This window comes from Chiloscyllium punctatum, chromosome 20 (genome assembly GCF_047496795.1).
Source record: "Chiloscyllium punctatum isolate Juve2018m chromosome 20, sChiPun1.3, whole genome shotgun sequence".
In the NCBI taxonomy this organism is placed as follows: domain Eukaryota; kingdom Metazoa; phylum Chordata; class Chondrichthyes; order Orectolobiformes; family Hemiscylliidae; genus Chiloscyllium; species Chiloscyllium punctatum.
Window position 1 is genome coordinate 59,273,945 of NC_092758.1, and position 26,616 is coordinate 59,300,560.

At 40.7% G+C, this 26,616-nt stretch overlaps 1 protein-coding gene across 9 annotated transcripts in view; it reads right to left on the reverse strand.

The window, feature by feature from the left end:
* The window catches only part of LOC140492152 (uncharacterized protein KIAA0232-like), a 155,447-nt gene that overhangs the window by 24,445 nt on the left and 104,386 nt on the right, over window positions 1-26,616 (reverse strand). For 5 of the 9 annotated variants that reach the window (XM_072590986.1, XM_072590982.1, XM_072590984.1 and 2 more), the window contains exon 3: window positions 2,819-2,914. The gene's annotated coding sequence lies outside the window, so the exon portion shown is untranslated. Of the gene's footprint in view, window positions 1-2,818; window positions 2,915-3,816; window positions 3,853-22,297; window positions 22,408-26,616 lie in introns of all 9 variants that reach the window. The other 4 variants (XM_072590987.1, XM_072590989.1, XM_072590988.1 and 1 more) reach the window with 3 other exon arrangements.

Here is a 26,616-nt window from a genome sequence, read left to right on the forward strand (position 1 = left end):
ACAGGAATGTTAAGGCAATGATAATCTCCAAAAAGAGTAAATCTAACCATAGTTTCTCGATGTCCAATGGCATTACCATTGCTGAATCCCCGCCAAAGACATCCTCACCATTGATCAGAAAATGAACAGTGGTATAAATGGACAAGGGTGCAAGGGTAAGTCAGAGGCTGGGAATTCTGTGGCAAAAAGCTAACCTCTTAACTCCAAAAAAGGTTCATCCATTGTCTATAAGGCACAAGTCAGGTGTGTGATGGAATACTCCCTACTTTGTCTGTAGGAATCCAGTCCCAGGAGTATTCAGGTAGTTTAATGCCATGCAGAATAAAGCATTTCACGTGATGTGCACCCTTTCACCACAGGCACACAGCGGAAACATATACAATACAGAAACTTACCAAGGCTAGTCTGACAGCATTTTCCAATGCAAACACCAGAGCAAACACCAACTTCACTTGGAAATATGTCTCCTTTCCTTGGCACTGGGTTAAAAATCTAGAATTTGAGTTTCAATGACATGGCTGGATATATCAACAGCACATAGACTTTAGTGATTTACATAGTTGTTCATCAGCATCTTCAAGATTAATTATGGATGAGCAAAAAATGCTGATGTCCCACGATTGAATGGCCAGGCGATGGTCTAGTGGTAGTATTGCTAGACTGTTAATGTAGAGACTCAGGCAATTTTTGGGAAACCCTGGTTTGAAACCCAACATGGTAAATGGTGGAATTTGCATTTAATAAAACAAAAATATGGAATTAAGAGTTTAATGATGACCCTAAAACTGTTTCCAATTGTCAGAAAAACCCATCAGGTTTACTAGTAACCTTTAGGGAAGGAATCTACTCTCTTCACCTGGTCTGGCTTACATGTGACTCCAAAGTCTCAGCAATGGACGATAAATGCTGGTCTAGCCAGTGAAGCCCAAACATCATGAATGAATAAAATATATCTACCTTTTGAATGCCCGTTTATCTTTATAGCATGGCTGTCAGAATTGTGAACTATATTTCAGATTTCCATACAAGTGTAGTATAATCTCTCTACTTTTTAAATCCATTCCTCTGAAAGTAATTGCTAGTTAGTCCTCAGCTTCAATTTTTTTTGTTTTTATTAAACTCTGCTATTTTTATTGATTTGTTTTCTTGTCATTCCATGTAGATTCTTATTTGCCAAGTGTATTGCATCAAAAAATATATATCTATATTGAAATGAAGTGACTTAATATATATTCACTCTGCAAGCTTACATAGTGTGATGATACTATGGCTTTAAAAAGTTGTATTTTGTCCTGATTTAGATATTAGAATGAACAGAGATTGAGACAGACCTGATGAGTGTTCTGCTTAAAACTAATAAAGTAAACAGCTTGTTAGACCTTATTTTTTTTTTGAAAAGTTGGAATAGAAACACCCAGAATTGTTGGAGTCAATAGAACCATAGAACCAGGATTTTAGTTTTAGCTTTCAGTAGCTGTTGGGATTGTGAAAGTTGTTGCATCTCTCTCTTTGCTACAGCTAAAAGCTTGCACTCTCTTCCTGCTGCTGAAACTTCATGTGAGTCAATCTATTTTACTAAATTTGTCTTTGCGGGATGTTACTGTATTGAAACAGATGCTGCCCATGTAGTTAAACAATCTACCATTCTGTTAAGTTTTCCAATAGAGTCAAGTTATTCCAATTCAGGGACCTAGGTTCAATTCCATGCTCAGGTGACTGTCTGTGTGGAGTTTGCACATTCTCCTCATGGCTGCTTGAGTTTCCTCTGGTTGCTCCGGTTTCCTCCCACAGTCCAAAGATGTGCACAGTGTCGGTGGATTGGCCATGCTAAATTGCCCATTGTGTCCAGGGATGTGTAGTTTAGGAGGACTAGTCACAAGAAATGGAGGGTTACAGGTCTTGCATAGGGGGGTGGGGATGGGTGCTATGTTCTTTGGAAGGGAGGCTGGTATGGACTCGATGAGCCAAATGGCCTGCTTCCTCACTGTAGTGATTGTACGATTATTTTTTAACCGTAGTGAATAAAGTGTGTCTTGCTTCAAGCTGGTAGTTTGACTAATGGAATTGCATCTGGAATGCAATGTGTGGCACTTACAGTTGAAATAAGAAGAAAAACCTTAGGGTCTAGGCTTTACTTGACATGTTTTGAGGGGGCTTTCTTTAGTCCATAACAATTGCTATATTCCTTCTCAGTACTGACAAAGCATGCTGATTTTGCATAATTTGCAAAGTGAAAAATGTGTTTTTCATTCCAAAGTCAAAGGTGCCCTTTAAAGCCTACAGTGTTTACAAAGCCTTTAGTCATCTTCCATAATATTCCCTTAAGAGGGCTTGGCATCAAAGTTGTTGAATAACTCTCCAATGAAGCAGTTACAAAATAAACCTGTTATTAAAATTTAAGTAATTGCTATTGTAACCTTTTCCAAGTCTCAGCTTTTCACTCTAAATTTTAACATCAGTATGAACATTATTCAAATTCAAAACCAAAAGTGTGAAGAGTTGGCATTTCAATACACCAAACTGATTTATGAAATATGAATGTGCACTGTAATATTTTGCTGTACTTTAATTTGGAATGAAAGACTAAATTGTTAAAACTTTAAACTTCAAAATTATTACAAACACTAAACTTTTGGTGATGCTTTTTTTAAAATTCCCAAAATAAATGCTTCAACAAGATGTGAAATAAAACATCATGAAAATGTTGTCAGTTCCATAATAAAAAATAATTTAAAGCTGTAAAAGTTTGAGCCACAAAAAATAGAATAAAGTACATTAATTGAATAAAAAATGATCACAATGTGTAAAAAAATCTCACCTTACTATTAAATCTTTGGCTGATGAAAAGGCTTTGTTTTCACCTTACTTGAAAATGTTTGATTGAACAGTTCTTTGTTCCTTGTTCTCCGTTTTTCTATAAGATACAAAAGTGGAAGTTGTAAATTAGTACTTTTTGTAAAACAATCAATCCAGTTCTACTAAGAATTTTATGGCTATACGCAACATAATACAGGTAACGAAGTGGCACAGAATCTCTTTAAATGCCTAATTCAAATTCAGTTTTCACTGCTAAACTAAATTAGTTGCATACATTTCATGAACATTAAAAAATTATAATAAGGCTTCATAAAGATGATAGTCTAGCAACACCTGAACAATTGGATAAGTGTTTATAACTTTAAATTGCATTTTGATAAAGTGGCGGACTTTAATGTATAACTTTCAATTTGGCGCACAATTTATCAAATAAGGTTTTAAAGAACGAGCCTGTGAAGATGAAGAAAACAGGCACAAGATTATTTGCATTAGACTACAAGAAATGCAAGACAGAGGAAAAGAACTGTCACATTAAAAAACAGGAAAATTGGTAAACTTTTGTATTTAATACTCATAAAGTAGCTACACACAATTCAGGAAGGTGCATTTACTACCAGAGATTCAACAAAAACTGAAAATACTAAGTGTGCAATTTTAAAGAAGCAGTTCAGGTGTTTACCTTGGTTAACTTAATTTAAAATTAACTACCAGATGCTTGTTGAATAACTGATAGCTTTGGTTTTTGAAAATTGGAAGCAGCAACCAACTTCATTTTGGATGACTCCACATGTCATATTTTGTCACCAGGATGCCAAACACTATTGATTGTATAAACGACTCAATCTTTCAGAATTGGTACAATTAAACTTATTTTCAAGAATTAACACAGAACTTAACCAAGAATGAAAATGAAGTTAAATCTAATACACTTGCCAAATAGAAAAAAAAAATTTGAATTTATTGCTAAAAATAACTGTTGTTGACTTGAAAACTACCTACCATGTTAAAACTGAAGGAGGCCGGGTGTCACAATTTCTAGTTTAAAAAAAATCAAGCACAGCAGTCAGTTGACAGCGTACTGATTAAATGTCAAATGAGCATGCCAAAAATAACTCAGTGTTTGTGCCAAATGCAGAAATATATACCCTCTTATTTGTCACAAGCATTTAATATGTTGTTCCTATAGATGAAGTAACACAGAAGTGAATTAGAGATTCACTGTAACTTAACAATATGTCGCTATGACACATGAGTTCTATGGAACAAATATAGCAAAGAAAAATGTAGTCATTAATCAGTTGCACAACATATACTGCTTGGCCCTGACATAGGCATTGCAAATAATTCTGCTTTTGCTGGTTCTTTTTGGTGCTCCTCTGGTCTCTAAATCCACATTCTTTTGTTTTTATGATGTCAGTCCATTTCTTAGAGTTGCTCATGTCTAGACATGCTGGCACATAGGCCCAACTTGAGAGATGCCTGCTTTGTGTTGAAAACCTGAATTTCTTCTACCTGACCAAATATCATCCACGTTATTCATGCTACTTCCGCTTCAGAAAAAGACTTCAACCCAACCTGTCTTCTACTGCTAATCTCTGCTTGACAATATTAGGGATCATCATGTCTCCCACTCAGCCAAATCTTCACCTGGTTCTACAAGGCAAAGACACCCCACAGTTGTTTTCTTCACAACTCAAAGCCCACTCAAACCCAATTCCCAAACTTGGCATATTAACTATAAGTGGTAACAGTTCAGATTTCTTTGCTTCTACTGTTGAGATGACCCATTCAACCACTCAGCCATGGTGAAACCACCAATTCACAAAGTGCAAATTGATTGTAGTGTAGTTTCATGGGAATTCCCAATGTGGAGCAGCAATGTGTTATAAAGCTGTCTTCTGGCAAGATGGTGGTGGAATCTGAGCCCAGGGCTCATCTGCCATTTTTAGTTTTGTTTTTCCTCAATCCCCATTTCTCGTTTTGTTTTGCTTTTCTCATGTCTTTTATTTCACTTATCTCTTGTTGAAGAGTAGACAGCATTGGCAGTGGCCAGTAAGCCTAGCACAGACTCGTGGACATGGCGCGTTTGGATTCCCGGCTTCTGCATCGACGAGGCCGTCCTGGTGCTGACTCATGGCTACTGCGTTGGAGGGGAGTTTGCGTTTTCAGTGGTGTATGTGCCCAGCGCAGATTCATAGAAGTGGTGGCAGAAGAGAGTTTAGGCCCAGTACAAGACCCAGTAGCATGGCAGAACCTGCATGGATGAGATAGGCCCCGCAGTGAACTCATGGCAATGGCTGATTCAAGTTTAGGCTGGTGCGGTACCCAGCGGCATTGATGATGTCTGCAATGGCATGGTCCAGCGAGGACTCAGTGGTGATGGCATCGGTGGAGGGAAGATGGTGCCAAAAATTAGCGATTTCAGTTTCAGCCATAGAGATGTGGCGAAGGGGACTCATGCCTGATCACCAGGCCAATAGCACTTAACAAGAAGGACTGTAAAGTTGAACACTTTCTTTATTTTCTTCCATTATATGAGATGCTTTGGTTTATTTTTGCGTTTTTAAGATGACACTGGAGCGTGGCAACTTCATAAAACACCTTTCACTGTATTTTGTAACACAATACAATTGACAATAAATAAATAAAACACCTAATTTAGTTAAAAAGGACTCTCAGACATCCAATCAGGAAATGACAAATATAATAATCAAACCTCCTCTTAATCTTTTCATTAAAGTGAAACAAATATTGGGAAATTTAAATGGGAATTAGGTATTTGAAATATCATGAACAATCTGTAAATGTGCTTTAAAAAGAACAATAACTGTTATCATGGAGATATTTAACAAACTTTGGCAACCGTAACTCTTTTTAACGCTTTACTGTTTTTAGCAGGAGCTATGCTGTGATTATTTCTAGCTCTACTGCCAAGGACAGCTGTAATAGGTAGATTGATGAGCATGAGGACAAAGGAGGTGGTTTTCCTCTCATGTCTGGTCCCTTACCATCTGCCCCACAAAAAATAAGTCAGGCAGCTGTGCCTATAGAATTCCTTCAGTATTGGTCCTACTTAACTATTCTTGGTGAAGCTGTTTACATGCTCACTTTTGATTTGATGTCATGGGATCCAGTGGTAAGGCTGAGGACACCCAGACCAACTCCTTCCCGACTTTACGTCACTATGCTGCTTCCTCTGGTGGATATGTCCTGACACTGATTTAAGACATATTTAGGGTGCTAGTGGGGTCTGGTACATTGGCTGTAAGTTTCTAAGAGTGTGGCTTTACCAGTCTATTCCTCAACTAGTCTATGGGACAGGACTTCCAATTTCTGGGACAAGCCAAGTCAGGAGGACTTTCAGACTTGACAAGGCTGACTTTGCTGTTGTCATTTTTGGAGCCTTGGTTGATGCTGGGTAATACATTTAGCTTCATTCCTTTTACACTTTCGAGCATTTTGATATAACGGAGCAGATTGTTCAGCCATTTCAGTGGACATTTAACAGTGGACCTGGAGTCACAAGTAGGCCAGATGAGGGAATGTAATCAGCCCTCCTTACCTTAAGTAAATCAGATAGGTTTTTGCTGACACTTGACAACAGCTGCACGGTCACCATTTGAATAGGTTTTAATTCCAAAAGTATTAATTCAATTTAAACCCCATCAGTTGCCATGATGGACATTCAAGAACGAAAGAGTTATTAGGGGAACTGCAACAACTATTGGGGTATATAATCCTCAATGTCACTAGGAAGCCCTTTGCTGGAGCCATTCTAAGGCGGCTCCATGAATCAGCCAACAAAATATACCAAAGAAATTTTAAAAAAACAAAATATTCCAGATCCTGGAAATCTGAAGAAAAAAGAGAGAGCTGGGGAAACAATGCAGCTTCCGAGTAGGTTGATGCAAAGTAAATATGATCTTCCTTCTCAGCTTTAAGAGAAGTGCAAAGAGCCACAAACTTCACTCTACCTTGCTTTTGGAGATTTTCATGAAAGTATTTGACACTTTGTCCAGACCTCTACTAGACACTAGAGAAAATTGGTTTCACTCTCAAGGTATGCAGTTTCATACCATTCCTCCATGGCACTATTCAGTTTGCTAGCTCCACTTTGGATTGCTTTTTGATCAAGGATGTGGTGAAACATGGCTGTGGTTTGGACCCTAGCCTATTCTGTATCTTTTCATTTGCCCAGTGGATCTTTATTTTCCCTGCCAATAGTGAAGAAGTACACCTCCACAAACAAACAGTAAACTTATCAACTTATCAACACTGAAAAATCAAGAAATATCCTGAATCAGAAAATTTCAGAATGCTGCTGTTGCACCCAAACAAAAGACCAACTTGAAGCTCTTGAATCATATTCCCTAGTTTGCGTCAAGTGCTCCCTCAAATTCCAGACAAATATCCATATTAAGACATCCAATATCAAGAGAAACACATGTACCTAAATTCACTCTGGTCATTGGCCAATTCTCTGCCGATTTTAAATGGTTGAGCAAATCTAGCTTATGGCTACTGTTAATATTTTAAAGAGATTATGGTTAATTCCAGAAACATTGCTGTTGTAAAGGTAACATAATTCAAATGCCAGAATATCAAAAGAAATAGCAGTTTATAGGGTTACAGGAATGTTGAATAGAATCATAATAAAAGAGATATACCTGCAAAATAGCAAGTGGGTTTACTTAGTTGTAAAAATTTTAATTAGCTTTGAAGATTTGTTTTAGGATATCCAAGAGCAGGCTACTATCAGGAGATTGGTAGAGTTTAGAAAGGATTGCCATTTTATCTGAGTTCGTCGGGAAGAAATATCTAACTGCAGTTTGGATCTTGTGTGAAATGGAGCTCACAGAGTGAACAAAGAATAGCCCAGCACAGGCACTGGCCCTTTGGCCCACCAAGACTGCATTGACACATGATGCCTTTCAAAACTAAAAACCTTTCACCTTTATGCGGTCTATATCCCTCTATTTCCTGCTTATTCATGCATTTGCCAAGATGCCTCTTAAATGTTGTTAATGTATCTGCCTCCACCACCTCCTCTAGCAGTGCAGTCCAGGCATTTACATCCTCTTTGTAAAAGGCTTGCCCCTCTCATCTTGCTTAAAATTTACTTTTACTTTAAACTTTTGTCCCCATGCAATTCACATTTCTTCCCTGGGAAGGAGATAAAGGCTAAAAATTAGAAATCAGAAAATAAAAGAAAAAGAGTCAAAACAAGGAAAAGTTTGAATTCTAAAAAGAGAAATGTGAACATTTGAACTGGATAGAGAAAGCTTTCAATTATGTAGAGAGCTTGACTGAAAAATTGGAGAATGACTTAGAAAGAAGTCCTCTAGTTTTGATTTGGCAGGGATATTATTACAGTGCCTAAAGTCAGTTGAGGATGGGGTTGTTATGAGTCTGCAGTTGTCAAGAGACAACTGGGCTATTTTCTTGTGGGGTATGTTTGTAGGAAAAGTTTCAGAGATATACACATCTCTTGCAGATAAACAGTCTGGTGATGACAATACAGTACTTATGATACTTGCTTATGAGTTAGACAGAAATTGAAGTGGGTACCATAGTTTACAAAGGATGGAAAGGCATGTAAGTAGAGAGACTAATTAATTCTTCTGTATTTTACAAGCGTGCTCTGTAATTTAGTGGTTTTACCATGTGTCAAACATCCTTTATCCTGCATTTCTAAGCCAGCGACCCTGAAATTGCTTGCAAATTTCCTCTCACTGTCCAAAAATCTTTTTAATTTCCCACATACATTGTTGAGCTGTGCTCTCCTCCCATTAGGTCCCTTTTATAGCAATGAGGCGAAGGGGGAGGATGTCAGATTTGCAAACAAAGAGAAAAACTGAAACTGAAATGGTTATTGGAATCATCTTTAAATAATACTACCTGCAGATAGGCAAATTTGACTGACCTGGCTTATTCTTGTGGAATGCACAAAACTGGTACCTACAGGTGTTGCGGCTTCCAGTAACCCCTTCCCCTGCTCCTACGGTCTCTCAGTTTTGTCTCCAGTATCCCTGCAAGAGTCAGTCAAACTGCCAGAGTGGGTGCAGAAAAGAATCACAAGAATGGTTCTAAGAATGAAGAATATCAACTACTCAGATTGGAAAAGTTGGCAAGTTCTTTACTGACAATTATAATGATTCCTTTCGACTCAAAAATTAGATGATTTATATCATTGTGCATTCTTGTAATTTTGAATATTTGATCGATACACAATTACATTTTATAAGATTAATGCCCACACTGGCTGAGGTTATCATGAGAACTCTCATTTCAATCTCTCCCCCCCCGAGGCTTAAAGACCCTCAGGTTAAACCACCACCAGTTGTCTCTCCCTAATGAGAGAACAGCTCCATGCTCTTCTGAGACTATAATGACATTTTTTTTAAAAAAAGAGCATTCTAATTTCTGATACTGCCTTTGTCTTGCATTGTTATCAGCTTTGTCACTCAAATAATTTTTCAATTTTTTCCATTTCTCATTACATCATTTTCATTATTAATTACCCAGCTGTAACTCTGTCACATTTTGAATATTAGTAATTTGCAATATGCAAATTCAGAAGCTCAGTTGGTGGTTGAACAAGATGCCAGGATTGTAAACAGTCTGGTTCAGGCTGAAGCAGTGGCCGAGAGATATGGAATTTGTGGTACAGGCCACAGTTGTTTCCGTGTTTAACTTTAAAAAAAACCTGAAATCATACGTAAAATTGAATTTCAATCAAGCAACCTGGAAACACAGATGCAATGAAGGAAACACATTGCTGGGTATCATCAGAAGCTTACCTAAAGTCAGTGGATGCAATCATTAAACAACAAAATACAAACGTAAAAAAGAATCAGGGATTCATGGAGACTTGAGGAATTAGGAGAAAAATTAGTTATTATGAGGTGGGAAATAATGAAACCAAGCAGGACACCCCTCAGAGCTGTATAACAGATAGGAACTGCACTGAAAGGATGACGTGGCTGACCATGCCAAGCATGAAAAAGATTAATATACCATGCTCACCATCGTAGACTCTAAGTTGCCTGTGTTGTCACAGGAATGTAAACCTGAATTGACAGATGCAAACACCAAGGAGACACAGGGAGAGAAAAACTTAAGAATGGATATGGGAAATGACATTTACATGAAGTGTTAAGAGGAAATGGAAGCCACAGACGTGATGGAGCTTGGTGTTTGAGAGAGGAATAGAAATGGGACTAACAATAGAGGCTACGAAGGGATGAGTAAACCATTTGCAACGTCAGCAAACAGGGAGATTGGAAGTGAAGTTGCGTGGTTGGATTATGTGGAACGAGATGAGAGGAGCAGTTGGAGTCCTGGGAAAGATATGTCCAGTGAGTTGACGTATAATGGAAAATGAAAGAAAAACCAGAGAAAGGCATACATTAGCGAAATCTTTGTCTAAGCAGGCAATGAGAAACTGTAGAGGTGACTACTGGGTATAGCATTAAGAGCTTGCATGGAGAGAAATTTGTTAGGTGTTAATTTTCTTATTCAGTATGAGGATGTACCTATGAGAGATGCAACAAAACTTGATCTTCTCTTGGGAAGTAAAGCAGGGCAAGTGACTGGCATGTCAGTGAAGGAGCACTTTGGATTCAGTGATCATAATTCTACTAGTTTTAAAATATGGAAAAGGATAAACCTGATCTAAAAATTAAAGTTTTAAATTGGAGTAAGACCAGTTTTGATGGTATTAGGCAAGAACTTTCAAAAGTTGACTTGAGGGAGGCTATACACAAGTAAAGGAATGGCTAAAAAGTGGGAGGTTGTTGAAGATGAGATAATGCAAGCCCAAAGGCAGGATATCCTGCTATTGTGAAGGGCAAGGCTGGTAGTATAGGAAATGCTGGATGACTAGAGAAATTAAGGCTCTGGTCAAGAAAAAGTAAGAGTATGTGTATGGTATATACAGCAGGGATTGAGTGAATCCCTCAAGGAGGAGATGGGCAGTAGGTGTACACTGAAGTGGGAATTCAGGACAGCAAAAAGGGAACATGCATCGGATTCTCCTTAACCCAACTTGCTAAAGCCAAAGAAATTCTACAAATATATTAAGGGCAAAAGAGAACAAGGTCAACAAGGCTGTCTATGTGTGGAATTGCAGGAGATAGGTGAGATGCTAAATTAGTATTATGCATCAGTATTTGCTGTGGAGAAGGATATGGAAGCCAGAGATCTTGGAGAAATAAATAGTGGTATTAGTGATACAAGTGTTCACATTACAGAGGTGGTGGTATTGGAGGTCTTCAAACGCATAAAGGTCGACAAATCCCCAAGATCTGATCAAGTGTATCCCAGAATCAGTGCTGGGACCACTACTTTCGTCATTTATATAAAGGATTTGAATATAAAAGAAATGGTTAGTAAGTTTGCAAATACACCAAAATTGGTGGTGTAGTGAACAGTGAAGATTATCTCAGAGTAGAATGGAACCTTGATCAGATGGGCCAATGTGCTGAAGATTGGCAGATGAAATTTAATTTAGATAAATGTGCGGTGTTGCATTTTGGTAAGGCAAATCAGGGCAGTACATAGACACTTAATGGTAGGGTCCCTGGGAGCGCTGATGAACAGAGAGACCTTGGGGTGCACATTCATAGTTTCTTTATTGCTCAGTCAGTGTATTGTGTATGGAGTTGGGATGTCAGGTTATGGTAGTACAGAACATTGATTAGGCCACTTTTGGAATAATGAATTCAATTCTGATCTTGCTGCTACAGAAGCGATGTTGCCAGGGTTGAAGGGCTTGAGCTATAGGGAGAGGGGGAATTGGCTGGGGCTACTTTCTCTGGAGCATTGGAAGCTGAGCAGTGACTTTATAGGCATTTATAAAATTACGAAGGGGAGTTGGGGAGTTCAAAATTGGAGGGCGTAGGTTTAAGATGAGAAGGGAAAGATTTAAAAGGGACTTTTGTTACAATGGGGGTGGTGCATGTATGAAATGAGCTGCCAGAGAAAGTGGAAGAGGCTGGTGCGATTGCAACATTTAAAAGGCATCTGGAGGGGTACTTGAAAAGGAAGGAAGGGTTTAGAGTGATATAGGCCAAATGCTGGTAAATGGGACTAGATTTATTTAAGGTATGTGGTTGGCATGGACAGATTGGACTGAAGGATCTGTTTTTGTGCTGTACAACTCTATGACTCTAACTAGATTAGAGTGGTGCTGGAAAAACACTGATCTGAAAAATGTGTTGCTGGAAAAGCGCAGCAGGTCAGGCAGCATCCAAGGAGCAGGAGAATCGACGTTTTGGGCATTAGCCCTTCTTCAGGAATGAGGAGGGTATGCCAAGCAGGCTAAGATAAAAGGTAGGGAGGAGGGACTTGGGGGAGGGGCATTGGGAATGCAATAGGTGGAAGGAGGTTAAGGTGAGGGTGATAGGCCGGACAGGGGGTGGGGCAGAGAGGTCGGGAAAATGATTGCAGGTCAAGAAGGCGGTGCTGAGTCCGAGGGTTGGGACTGAGATAAAGTGGGGGGGTGGGGGGGAAAGGGAAATGAGGAAGCTGGAGAAATCTGCATTCATCCCTTGTGGTTAGCCTGCTTGGCACACCCTCCTCATTCCTGAAGAAGGGCTTATGCCCGAAACGTTGATTCTCCTGCTCCTTGGATGCTGCCTGACCTGCTGTGCTTTTCCAGCAACACATTTTTCAGCTCTGATCTCCAGCATTTGCAGTCCTCACTTTCTCCTAGCTGGAAAAACACAGCAGGTCAGGCATCATCCGAGGAGCAGGCACCCTGTCAATTGTCAATTTTCCTGCTTCTTGGATGCTGCCTGACCTGCTGTGCTTTTTCAGCACTACTCTAATCTAGACTCTGGTTTCCAGCATCTGCAGTCCTTGCTTTTACTTCTATGACTCTAACTGCCAACTTGCCAACCATTTTGATTTTGTTAAGGTGTATAAATAATGACAATTTTCTGTACAATCTATTTTAATATCTAAAATAGATATTATAACAGCACCCCATTTCCCCTTTATTACAACTTAACATAACTGAATTAATAACTGGATACATGTTAATCAAATCAAGTTATTGTTTTCAGGCTGTGGTACTCCATAGCCGATTAGATATTTTAGACAGCATGGCAAGACCAGATCACTTTCCAGATGAAACTTTCAAATCCTGTTTTTATATTAAAGCAATAAGTTCAAAATAGATAATCCAGAAGTTGATCTCTCTGTTCGTGTAAACATAATATTATTGTGACCTAGTTCAATCCCTTCAAATGGAATCTGAGAAATTCCTGGAAGCCAACTATTATTATTACTGGGAAGTTGAAATTGTATGAAGAAATCCCCATATTAAGAAGAAATGCAGTTTGGAATGCATATGTCAATTCAAATTTTCTTAAACCTTCTCAGTTGCACCTACAACTATAACCCTCAGCTTCACATTTAAATATGGAGCTGAAAAATTGCTTAATATCAAATGACCTCAAAGTAGTTTTGCAGTTCTGGAAATTTCATTCTGGTTGAGGCTTTAAGACCTTTCTGTACATATGCTAAAATCAGGAATGAGACTGTTCCAGTAAGAGGTAATTGTGAAAAATTAACACATTGTTGCATTGTAACCATTTAAATTTCTGAATATAGATCTCATTTTTCATTGATATGTCACAAAATTGACATTCGTGTTTAAAAACAAATGCAAGGGAGCAATCCTGACACAGATACAACAGTGAACATCAGGACAAGGACAAAGTCAGAAATAGCTACGATGATCAAAAACACACCTTCATTTGTTTTTCAGATTCATTACGAAGTGTAGTCACCTGGGAAAGATATCAGAGAAAAGCTACAAGCAAAACAATCATACTACAGTATGCCCTACAACCTTCAGAGGGGATACATACAGGAAGAAAAGTTGTAAAAAGAAATAAAACTTGGAAATTAAGCAACTACTTAAAAGTTGACTGACTGAGCTGCTTTTTTTTTCCAAAAATGTTACTTAGTAGATCGCTTTATAATAAGTTTTGAAGCACTATTTTACAGCAGGGGCATAACATGACAGAATATTCCATTGCAAAGTTAGTCTCATTCTTCAGGTCACACTAACAGTGCAACTTTGCCAAGATAAATCCCGTCATTGTTTCAAGAGGAATGTTTACGGAAATGCAGATATTGTAAGTTTGAAATTAAATGTTAGAAAAAAAACTGCACAAAATTGTTCAAAATTTAATGCAATATGCATGACAGATTAGAATGAAATACCATTCCATACAATTTTGACTTTTTCTAAGAACAACCTAAAAACATTTAAACTACAGCTCCTGTGGCTATCTACTAGCCCCTGAGGCATACTATCTACAATAGCCCATTCAACAATTAGGTAATCCTCTGTGATTCGCAGTACAAAATGAACACTGGTTTATAAAAAGGTTAGAATAAAAATACTACACTTTGATCAACAAAGGTCACATAAAATTTCTCTACCTCATAGTTAAAGACAAAGAACATTTATCTTTCTTAGACCTGAACAAATTAACATACTTGGTGACTTGATTAGTCCCATAAGTTGCACCAAAAAAATGTTGGTTGTTTGGGGTGAGACTTTTTTCTTCATTTTTGATAAGAGTTCAACTTTCTGAAATATTAAATTCTAAAGCTAAATATTCAATCTGCACTTCGTTGACAACTTATATACATCGATGTTAATAACTTATGTCAATAAGACAGAAGTCACACCAGATTCTAAATCTAAATTCATTTCTCTCTCCACAGATACTGTCAGATCTGCTGAATTTCTCCAGCATTTTGTCTTTGTTTCAAAGATAGGCTAAGGGAATGGCTAAAGATCCAGAAAACAGAATATAATGTAGGAAAATGTGAAACTATTCATTTTGGCAGGGACAATAAAAATAGTTAAGCGGTGAGAGGTTGCAGAGCTCCAAAACGCCAATGGATCTGGGTGCCCTAGACAAGAATTGCAGAAAGGTCACTATGTAGGTCTAGTAATTAGAAAAGCTAACAGAATGTTAATATCTAGTGGGGAGGTTACCAAGTATTATATGATTATTAGAGTAGAAATGATGTGCTAGGATATGGAGAAAAAAGCAAAAGAATGGCACAAAGTCATGATGTGCATTTGGACAGCCATTGCATACACAATGTTCTGAATGGCCTACTTCTGCACCATCACATTTTTATGCTTCTGTTTCCATTAGATATACAGGGCATTGGTGAGAATGGTGAGTACTATGTACAGATTGATCTCCTTATCCAAGGAAAAATGTAAATACAGTAGAAGCAATTCACAGAAGGCTTGCTAGACAAATACTTGAAATAGGCAGGTAGTCTTATGAGGAAATGTTTGGATAGGCAAGGTTTGCATCGTTTGCCAAGCTGGGAATTTGTGTTGCAGACATTTCGTCCCCTGTCTAGGTGAGTCCTCAGTGCTTCTGTGATCTTTCTGTGAACAGCGCGTTTGCATCTGCTGGTATTTTGAAGAGTATGACTACTTGATTGAAACACGAGAGATCTTAAGGGATCTTGACAGTTAGGTTGGGGAAAAGATGTTTCCTCCCCTGGGAGGATGTAGAATTAGAAGTCAATGTTTAAAATTAATAGGTTACACATTTAAGACAGATCTGCAAAAGAGGGACCCTCAAATTAAAAAAAAAGTGACCTGTTTGGGAATTGATGTACTTGTCCTGCTGGACTCTATTGTCCCTCCATGGTATCTACATTTATCTGACGCGTCCTCTGCAGCACTTTGCTGCATGTAGTATTTCTTATATTGGTGTTATGTTGGTGTTTGTCAAGACTACGTGACACATTAATTCTCTTTCCTGTTTCACTGGCATAAATTGCAGTTGGTATGACTAATGGCACAGAGCTAAAGCTTTATGGCTGTGTGCTGCCACTGGAAGAAAAATGCTGCACTGCCAATTCTTGTGTGGCTGTCAATTCCTACATGATCCGCCCTGGAGTTGGTGCAGCCTATTCAGGGAAGGTGGTTGGCATCCTCCATGATTTGTTGCCCAATGGTAAAGGGTGGAACTTGTTTCCACTAGTTATCATTGTCCTGGTTTTCTCACAAGTGATGCATACACCAACCTCTGTTCAAAAGTGTAGTCAAGTCTTGGTGTGCACATGATTCTTCATCCAGCATGGCAATATTATCTACAAAATTCAGATCCACCAAAGGCGTGATATTGCTAGATGGAAGCGGTCATGGGTTTGGAAGGTGTTGTCTGTGATATTTGGTGAATTTCTACAGTACATCTGGTAGATTGTACACACTGCTGCTACTGAGTGTCAGTGGTGGAGGGTGTGGATATTTGTGGATATAATGCCAATCAAGCAGGCTGCTTTGTCCTGGATGGTATCAAGCTTGAATGCTGTTGGAGCTGCATCGATCCAAGCATGTGGAGTGTATTCCAAAGTCCTGACTTATGCCTTGTAGATGATGGACAGGATTTGGGAAGTCAGGAGATGAGTGACTTACTACTCTAGCTTCTAATCTGCTTTTGTAGCCACTGCATTTTTGTGGCAAATCCCAATGAGTAATGGTAACCCCCAGAATGTAGAGAGTGGGGGAGTTCAGTGATGGTAACATCACTGAATGTCAAAGGATGATGGTTTGAGATTCTCTCTTATTGGAGACAATCATTGCCAGGCATTTGTTTATTATTTGCCACTTGCCAGCCCAAGCCTGAATATTGTTCAGATCTTGTTGCATTTGAACATGGACTGCTTCAGTACCTGAGAAGCTGAGAGTGGTGCTGAACATTGTGCACTCATCAGCAAACATCCTCACTACTGACCTTATGATGGAGGGAAGGTCATTGGTGAAGCAGCTGAAGATTGTTGGACCTAGGACACCATCCTGAGGAAGTCCTGCAGATTTTTCCTGGAACGGAGGACAACCACAGCCATCTCATGTTCCAAGTATGACTCTAACCAGCAAAGAGTTTGCCCCAATACCCAATGATTCCAGTTTTGCGAGGGCTCCTTGATGCCACACTAAGTTGAATGTAGCCTTGATATCAAGGGCTGTCACTCTACTCTCACCAGCCTTCAGGAATTCAGCACTTTTGTCCATGTTTGAATCAAGGCTGTAATGAGATTAGCAGCCAAATGGGTCTGGCGGACCCAAACTGAACTCAATGATGAAGGAGCCCAGCACATCAGTGCAAACGATAAGGCCGATGCATGCGCAACAATCTTCAGTCAGAAGTGTCTTGTGGATGATCCATCTTGGATTCCTCCAGGGTCCCCAACATCACAGATACCAGTCTCCAGCCAATTTGATTCACTCCATGTGATATCAAGAAATGGTTGGAGACACTGGATACTGCAAAGGCAATAGGACCTGATAACTTTCCGGCAATAGTACTAAAGACGTGTGCTCCAGAATTTGCTGCTCCCCTAGCCAAGCTCTTCCAGTACAGTTACAACACTGCACCTAACAAACAATGTGGAAAATTGCCCACGTATGTCCTGTACACAAAGCAGGACAAATCCAACCTGGCCAATTACTGCCCAATCAGTCTACTCTCCATCATCAGTAAAGTGATGGGAGGGGTCAACAACAGTGCTATCAAGCAACACCTGCTCAGCAACAACCTACTCAGTTTGGTTTTTGCCAAGGTCACTTAGCTCCTGATGTTATTACAGCCTTGTTTCAACCATGGACTAAAAGAGCTGAATTCCTGAGGTGAGGTGAGAGTGACAGCACTGATTCAAAAAGGCAGCTCACCACCAACTTCTCAAGGGCAAATAAAGATGGGATATCAATGCTGGCCAGCCAGCGACACCCATGTCCCACAAATGAATTTTTAAAAAAGTTATTGCTGAGCAGGTGCTGCTTGATGACACTGTTAACGACACCTTCCATCACTTTACTGATATGGACAGTAGACTGATGGGGCAGTTATTGGTTAGGTTGGATTTGTCCTGCTTTTTAAGTGCAGCACATACCTGGGTAATTTTCTGCACTGTTCAGTAGTTGCCAGTGTTGTAACTGTACTGGAATAGACTAGCTCGAGGAATGGCAAGTTTTAAGTACTATTATCAGGGCCCATAGGCTTTGCAGCATCCAGTGTCTCCAGTCGTTTCTTGACATCAATGAAATGAAATGAATTGGCCGAGGACTGGTACCTGCAATGGTGGGGATCAATGCAGGAGGTCAACATAGATCATCCACTTGGCACTTCTGGCTAAAGTTTGCTGGCAATGCCTCAGCCTTATCGTTTGCATTGAGGATGGGGATATTTGTGGAGCCACCTCCTCTTCCAGTGAGTTGTTTAATTGTCTGTCGCCATTCATGACTGGATGTGGTAGGACTGCAGAACTTAGATCTTATCAGTTGATTCTGGGATTGCATAGCTCTGTGTATTATTTGCTGTTTGGCATGCACTTAGTCCTATTTGGTAGCTTCACCAGATTGACATTTCATTTTTAGGTATGACTGGTGCTACTCTTCTGATGCTCTCCTGCACTCTCCATTAAACCAGGGTTAATCCCCCTGGCTTGGTGGTAATGATTATGTGGGGAATATGCTGGTTGCAGATGATGCTGGAGTACAACATTCCAAAGCATGAAGATTTTCTCAAAGTACGTGATGCCACCCTGGAAACTGGTTTGGCTTTCACTTGTTTGTCTAATTCTTCTTTCAATCTGTTGAGCAACACTATCCAACAAATTTTGTTGGCATTTCCAGCAGTATTACACATCTCCAATTGTTGCAGTAGCCAAGTTTCCTTTCTCAGGCAGCTTAATTTTACTCCTTACCACCAGTAAACAAGGATGTTCTTTGCAGTTCAGACCTTGTTGAAATCTGCTGTGCTGTCTTCTTGCTATGTTTAATAGATCTGCTTGGATTGAATTCACCTCAGAAGCTGAACATTAATCTGGAAGAAATTGCCATCAAGAATGTGAAGAACAAGACAACTGGGACAAAAAAGATACCAGCAGGGCTATACTTGGGCAATTTTCCATATTCAACAATGTCAGTGTTGTAACTGTACTAGAACAGCTTTAATAACAGTACAGCTAGTTCCGGAGCGTGCATCCTTAGCGCTAGTCAAGATTTTGTCAGGGTCTGTTACCTTTGCTGTTTTCAATGCCTTCAGCCATTTCTTACCATGACATGAAATGAATCAAATTGATTACAGATGGGCATCTACACTGCTACTAATCTCAAGAGGGTGAAGGTTAATCGGGCTACATGATACATTTTTTGGCACTTTTCATATTTACTGCTGTCTGCTTTTGCCTTTAGGCGAGTTGATGTTGCTGCGAATAATGACCTTCTCCCCATTGTGTCCTCCTTCACTTTCCCCTTCCGTGAACACCATCACTTCAAACGATGGTGGTAATCTGAAAACCCTCCAAACTTTTGTCTTGCCTGATCTGAAGTGTCTTAATTTTTCTTCTCTAATTAGTTCAAATATTTTGAACTTTCCTAACTTTCCATGATTCTCTCTGGCTACAACTTCTTTGTATTAGGAACTTAATTGTGACCAAGTTTGGAATAAACTATGTTTTAAAGACTACTTGCTGAGGGTCTAAAAACATGGAACTCTAAAACGGATCTCTCCATTTCAGTTAGTCCATTAAAAAGATGGTTAAACAAACAACCCAAGGTATTTATAATAAAGATTCTATGACAAAGTCTTTGCAACTGTTTTTGTTAAAATGTTGTCCCCACATAGGCTGGTTGTATCAGACATTCATCAAATTAATGAAAATTAATATTAAAAATCTTCTTCTAAAGTTCAACTATATACACAAGTTTCAATTAAGTAGAACAAAATGGAGAAAAAGCAAATATTTTGAACTGCAGGACTAAAAAAAAACTTTCCTTTGAAGTTCACTGCCTTGTCAAAAAGTTATACAGCAGTACAGGAATTGGGCATCAAAATTATGGACATGATTGCAAACAAGAACAGGTATAGACTGAACTTTCTTTCTTTCACAAGGACACACACATTCTCCTTTACACCTTCCCTCTCTACATGAAATTATTTTCTAGTTGCAATAACATTTTTAGTCATTCAAGTGATAGAGGCACTGCACACTTTGGTTACATGCTGCAAGTAATTAATGTTCTGATCCTAGCTGACTGCAATTCTGGGCAAGCCAGATCCTAGAGTGAAACCAGGCCTGATAGAACACAAATTTTACTTCTGTAAAATAGTTACTGTAGTCACTGAACATATGCACACAAGTCTGCTAATGTATGCTGAACGAGAGGAAAAAAGCTTATCACAGAAGAATTAAAAAGCTACATTTTGAAAGATTGTATAAAACAATAAAAACAATTCAACATCCTTTACAAACACTCAACCCCAATGAAGTATCACTCCTACACTAATACTTTAATTTCTTACTTAATAGGCATGGCTCCAAGCTCTCTCTTTCAGATGTTTCCCCACACTCAGATGTGATTCTTTCCATCTTTTCCAGAAACAAAAAAAATATAGGTTAACCCACTCACTTCTCACGTTGAACATGAACAGATACTCTAGATTTTTCCCAACCGCTCTCTTTGAACTACTAAAACAAACTTGAGTTCTTTCCAACCTAAATTTAGCTTTCACAAACTAAAAACTGCCCTAATATCAATATTTTCTCCTAAAGGCAAAGTGCTAGTGTTCCCTGACCATCTGTTTCTCTGTTGATCATACATTTCAACTTTGTAAACATTTAATCAATTACCTCCCCAGGTAGTTTGCAAGGCATTTAATCTAAGACACAGAGTCATAGAGATGTACAGCACGGAAACAGACCCTTCGGTCTAACTCGTGCATGCCACCCAGATATCCTAACCTAATCTAGTCCCATTTGCCAGCATTTGGCCATATCCGTCTAACGTCTTCCTATTCATATATCCATCCAGGTGCCTTTTAAATGCTGTAATTGCACCAGCCTTCACCATTTCCTCTGGCAGCTCATTCCATTCACGCACCACAATCTGTGTGAAAAAGTTGCCCCTTATCTCTTTTATATCTTTCCCCGCTCACCCTAAACCTATTCCCTCTCATTCTGGACTCCCCCACCCCAGGGAAATGACCTTGTCTAGTTATCCTATCCATGCCCCTTATGATTTTATAAACCTCTAGAAGGTCACCCTCAGCCTCCGATGCTCCAGGGAAACCAGCCCCAGCCATTCAGCCTCTCCCTGTAGCTCAAATCCTCCAACCCTGGAAACATCCTTGTAAATCTTTTCTGAACCCTTTCAAGTTTCACAACATCTTTCCAATAGGAAGGAGACCAGAACTGAATGCAATGTTCCAAAAGTGGCCTAACTAGTTTCCTGTACAGCCGCAACATGACCTCCCAACTCCTATACTCAATGCTCTGATCAATAAAGGAAAGAATGAATACCAAAGGCCTACAAGTCACATGCTTTCTTGGACATGTTTGAACTCACTTTCACAAAGTTACTTTCTGAACTCTTTAAACCAAGGTTCTATTTCCCTCAATTTTAGAATCCATTTAATATTATAATTAATATTTTATTAGTCTTTATGCACTATCTACAAAAATTAGGCACTTAACCTGATCATTCCCATTTACCTGACATTCTCAGGTAAAACAAAAACATTTACTCCACTAAAATGGTTGAAAAAAGCCTATTACATTTTCAGAGCACACTTCAGGAAATAAGAATTTGTGCGCTTTTTTTTTAAGAAAGGTAGTGTGTTTGCATATTGGGTTGTGGTAAAGGGAAAGGAGGGGTGAATGTGTGTTTGGATCAAGAGGGATGTAAAGGAGAGCAACCATGAAACAGAATGCATTCGTTTCAACGATAGTATATTTCAAGGTAAGTAAGAACATGCATAAAGATGCATATTGTTGGAGTATGCATATGTGGTGAGAAGGAAGCTTTGTAAAATTTAAATCCATTCAGATATTATTATATAAGGGTATAAACCAATTGCTGAAAAACATACACGCTAACAAATATACAAACTATGCAGGGCTTATGAGAACAACTTAAGACTTCACAAAGGCACAATTAGAAATAATCAATTTATAATCAGTTGCAAGATTTAAAATGTCTCTTTTAGCCAGCTTAATATCAAGTATACTCCAGATGGTTAACACAACCTTGGGCCATGCTGGCATCAAGCAATCATCCCATTCATGATTTAAAATTAGATTATACTTTAAATTGCCAATAAAAGGAGCAAGTGGTGATTGGAACAGCTGCTAGAATAACCCTTTAGTGATTCACCACTCCTGAAGTGTTCAGAGATAAAAGAAATAGGTAAAACTACACTGAAGTTTTAAAGTATGACCCCTGCTGTTGCAAAACTGCTAATTCCTCAGATTAATGCAGTAATTCTACAGAAAATCCATGATGAATGTTACCCATGTATACACTGCCTATCACAATTCTTCTGACACTATATATGTGGGACAGCTAAGATGTATTAAATGTATCATATTTAGTCTGTGTGGAATGTTTAAAAACATTCATGGGATACAGATGTCATTTATTTACCAGCTTGCGTTCTCCTTGAGAAGATGATGGTGATCTGCTTTCTTCAACTGCTGCAGTTCACGTGCTATAGCTAGACCCACAATGCTGTTAAGGAGGAAGTTCAAGTGACCCTGAAAAAACAGCGATATGTTCCAAATCAGGAAAAGAATGATTTGGAGGGGAATTTGCAGGTGGTGGTGGTCCCATATATCTGCTGCCCTTACCCTTCACGACACATGTAGTTGTGAATTTGGAAGGTGCTGACTAAGTAGTAGTGGTGAATTTCCGCACTTCATTTTGTAGATGGCAGATACTGTTGTTACTGTGCATTGGTGGTGGAGGGAGTGAATGTTAGTGTATGTGGTATCAATCAAGTGGGATAATTTTTCCCTGGATGATTAAAAGTTTTTCAGTGTTGTTGGGGTTGCACTCACCCAGGCAAATGGGAGTATTATTCCTTGTAGGTGGTAGACAGGCTTTGGAGAATCAGGAGGCGAGTTACTCACTGCAGCATTTCTTCTCCATGACTTGCTCTTATAGCCATTGTATTTATAGGGTGAGTCCAGTTCAGTTTCTGGTCAATAGTAATCTCCAGAATGTTTATAGTGGCGAATTCAGTGGTGGTAACATCATTCCGGTCAAGAAATGATGGTGAGATCCTTTCTTTTTGGAGATGGTCTTTGCCTGGCATATGTGTTGTGAATGTTATCGGTTCAAGCCTGAATAAAGCATTTGGGCAGGGGCTGCTTCAGTATCTGAGGTCTCGCAAATGGTGATGTGTCATCATCAGAAAATATCCCTACTTCAGAAATGACGACAGAGGGAAGGTTATTAATGAATCAGCTGGAAATGGCTGGGCCGAGGAGACTACCGCGAGGAATTCCTGCAGAGATATCCTGGAACTGAGATGGCTGATGTCCAACCACAACGATCCTGTGCATCAAGTATGACTCTAACCAGCCTTGATTCACACTTATTTCAACGTTGGCATTCCACTTCCAGCAAGCAGAAATCCTGTCAGTGATTCTTTTCTGCTACTGAATTAACTGGTAATGCTTTTTTAAAATTTTAAAGTTAAAAATCATACAACACCAGGTTATAGTCCAACAGGCTTATTTGAGAGTATTAGCTTTTGGAGCACTGCTCCTTCGACAGACAGCTAGTTAGGCGGGTACATAAGATGCAGAATTTATAAGTCAAAGATCAAATGTCATACAACTGATGCAATGTCTTAGACATACCTAGATGGCTGTGTATTAAAAAAGGTGACTTCTCAGCTCAGGTAATACATCGAAGGTGTGAGGTTAGAGTCTGTCTATATTTCAACCTGGAGTCAGACTTGTTTTATTTTCAAAGTAGGAATTTATAAAATGTCACATTGACTGACGGCCTAAAGATTGTGTTCTTTTTGAACAAAATAGAACGTATCTGCAAATACAAATTCACCCATTAGACATATGCGTGTGTGCATGCTTTATAGTGCGTGCGTAACAAAATTTATGCCTGCGAGAGAGAGACACACACACAGAGAAGTGTGTGTGTGTGTATGTCTGTTTATGTATGAGAGGGGGACTGCGCCAGTGTGTTTGTGTGTGGGTGTGTGAGAAGGTATATAGTGGGGGTCACCTGTAGTGTCACATGAATCCAGGATCCCGGTTGAGTCCGTCCTCATGGGTACCGAATTTGGCTATGAGTCTCTGTGCTGTTGTGTATGTCAAAGCCCATCTTGGACAAAGTTCACCCAAGACTGAATGTCCTTGACCACAAAGTGTTCCCCCACTGGGAGGGGGCATCCCTGTCTGGCAATTATAATGCAGTGTCTATTCATCAGTTGTTGTGGTGTCTGCAAGAATTCACCAATATTGCAGCATCCTTGTCTGCAGCGTATGTGATAGACAACATTGGCCATGTCACACAAGTACCTGCCGCGCATGTGGTGGGTGGTATCCCCATGTGTAATGGTAGCATCCATGTTGACATTCTGATAGGTCTTGCAGTGGTTGCCATGACAGGATTATAGAGTGTTATGGTCAATATTGTCTTGAAGGCTAGGTAGTTTGCTGTGAACAATGGTCTGATTAAGATTTGGTAGTTGTTTAAAGGTGAGAAATGGAGACATAGGGAAAAACCAGGAACATTCATCATCAATAATGCATTACAGCTATGAAGAACATGGTGTAGTATCTCTGCTCCTGGGAAGTACTGGACGACAAAGGGTACCCTCTTGGTTATATCCTGTGTCTGTCTCCTGAGGAGGTCATAATGGTTTTTCGCTGTGGCACATTGGAACTGACAATCAGTGAGTTGAGCATTGTATCCCATTCTTATGAGGGCTTCTTTCAGCACCTTCAAGTGTCCGTCTTTTTGCTCCTCATCTAAAGAGATTCTGTGTATGTGTGTGGCTTGTCCGTAGGGGATGGCTGTTTTAATGTGTTTCAGGTGGAAGCAACAGAACTGCAGCATCATGAGCTTATCTGTAGGCTTGTGGTACAGTGAGGTACTGAGGTGTCTGTCCTTGATGGAGATGCATGTGTCCAAGAATTTCTCTCTCTCTCTCACTCATGCATACACACAGGCACACTTTCCACCTCCCTCTCTCTCTCACTCACACACTTTCTCCCTCCCTCTCTCTCATACACACAGGCACACTTTCCCGCTCCCTCTCTCATATACACACACACACAGGCACACTTTACCCCTCCCTCTCTCTCAAGCACACAGACTGGCACACTTTCCGCCTCCCTCTCTCGCATGCGCACACACACACACACTTTCCCCCTCCCCCCCTCTCTCTCACACATACTGACACACTTTCCTCCTCCCTCTCTCTCTCACACACACTGGCAAATTTTCCCCTCCCCCTCTCTCACACACACACGGGAACACTTTCCCCCTCCCTCGCTCCCACACACACACACTGGCACACTTTTCCCTTCCCTCGCTCCCACACACACACACACAGGCACACTTTTCCCTTCCCTCTCACCCACACACACACTGGCACACGTTTCCCCCTCCCTCCCTCTCACACACACACACACAGGCACACTTTCCCCTTACGGCTCTCTCTCTCACACATACTGACACACTTTCCTCCTCCCTCGCTCTCTCTCACACACTGGCAAACTTTCCCCCGCCCTCCCTCTCACACACACAGGCACACTTTCCCGCTCCCTCTCTCTCTCACACACACACACTGGCACGTGTTCCTCCTCCCCCTCTCTCACACACACTGGCACACTTTTCCCCTGCATCTCCCTCACACACACACAGTCCCCCTGCCTCACACACACACAATCCCCCTGCCTCACACACACACAATCCCCCTGCCTCACACATTCACACACAGTCCCCCTCCCTCTTCCTCACACACACATTCCCCCTCCCTCCCCCCTCCCCTCTCCCACACACACACTCCCCCTCCCTCTCCCACACACACACTCCCCCTCCCTCTCCCACACACACACTCCCCCTCCCCTCCCCACACACACACACACACACACACACTTCCCCTCCCTCTCCCACACACACACACACACTCCCCCTCCCTCTCCCACACACACACACTCCCCCTCCCTCTCCCACACACACACACACACACTCCCCCTCCCTCTCCCACACACACACACACACTCCCCCTCCCTCTCCCACACACACACACACACACACACACACACACACTCCCCCTCCCTCTCCCACACACACACTCCCCCTCCCTCTCCCACACACACACACACACTCCCCCTCCCTCTCCCACACACACACACACACACTCCCCCTCCCTCACCCACACACACACACACATTCCCCTCCCTCTCCCACACACACACACACACTCCCCCTCCCTCTCCCACACACACACACACACTCCCCCTCCCTCTCCCACACACACACACACACTCCCCCTTCCCTCTCCCACACACACACACACACTCCCCCTCCCTCTCCCACACACACACACACACACTCCCCCTCCCTCTCCCACACACACACACACACACACTCCCCCTCCCTCCCCACACACACACACACACACCCCCCTCCCCTCTCCCACACACACACACACACACACACACTCCCCCTCCCTCTCCCACACACACACACACACACTTCCCCTCCCTCTCCCACACACACACACACTCCCCCTCCCTCTCCCACACACACACACACTTCCCCCTCCCTCTCCCACACACACACTCCCCCTCCCTCTCCCACACACACACACACACACTCCCCCTCCCTCTCCCACACACACACACACACACTCCCCCTCCCTCTGCCACACACACACACACTCCCCCTCCCTCTCCCACACACACACACACACACACTTCCCCTCC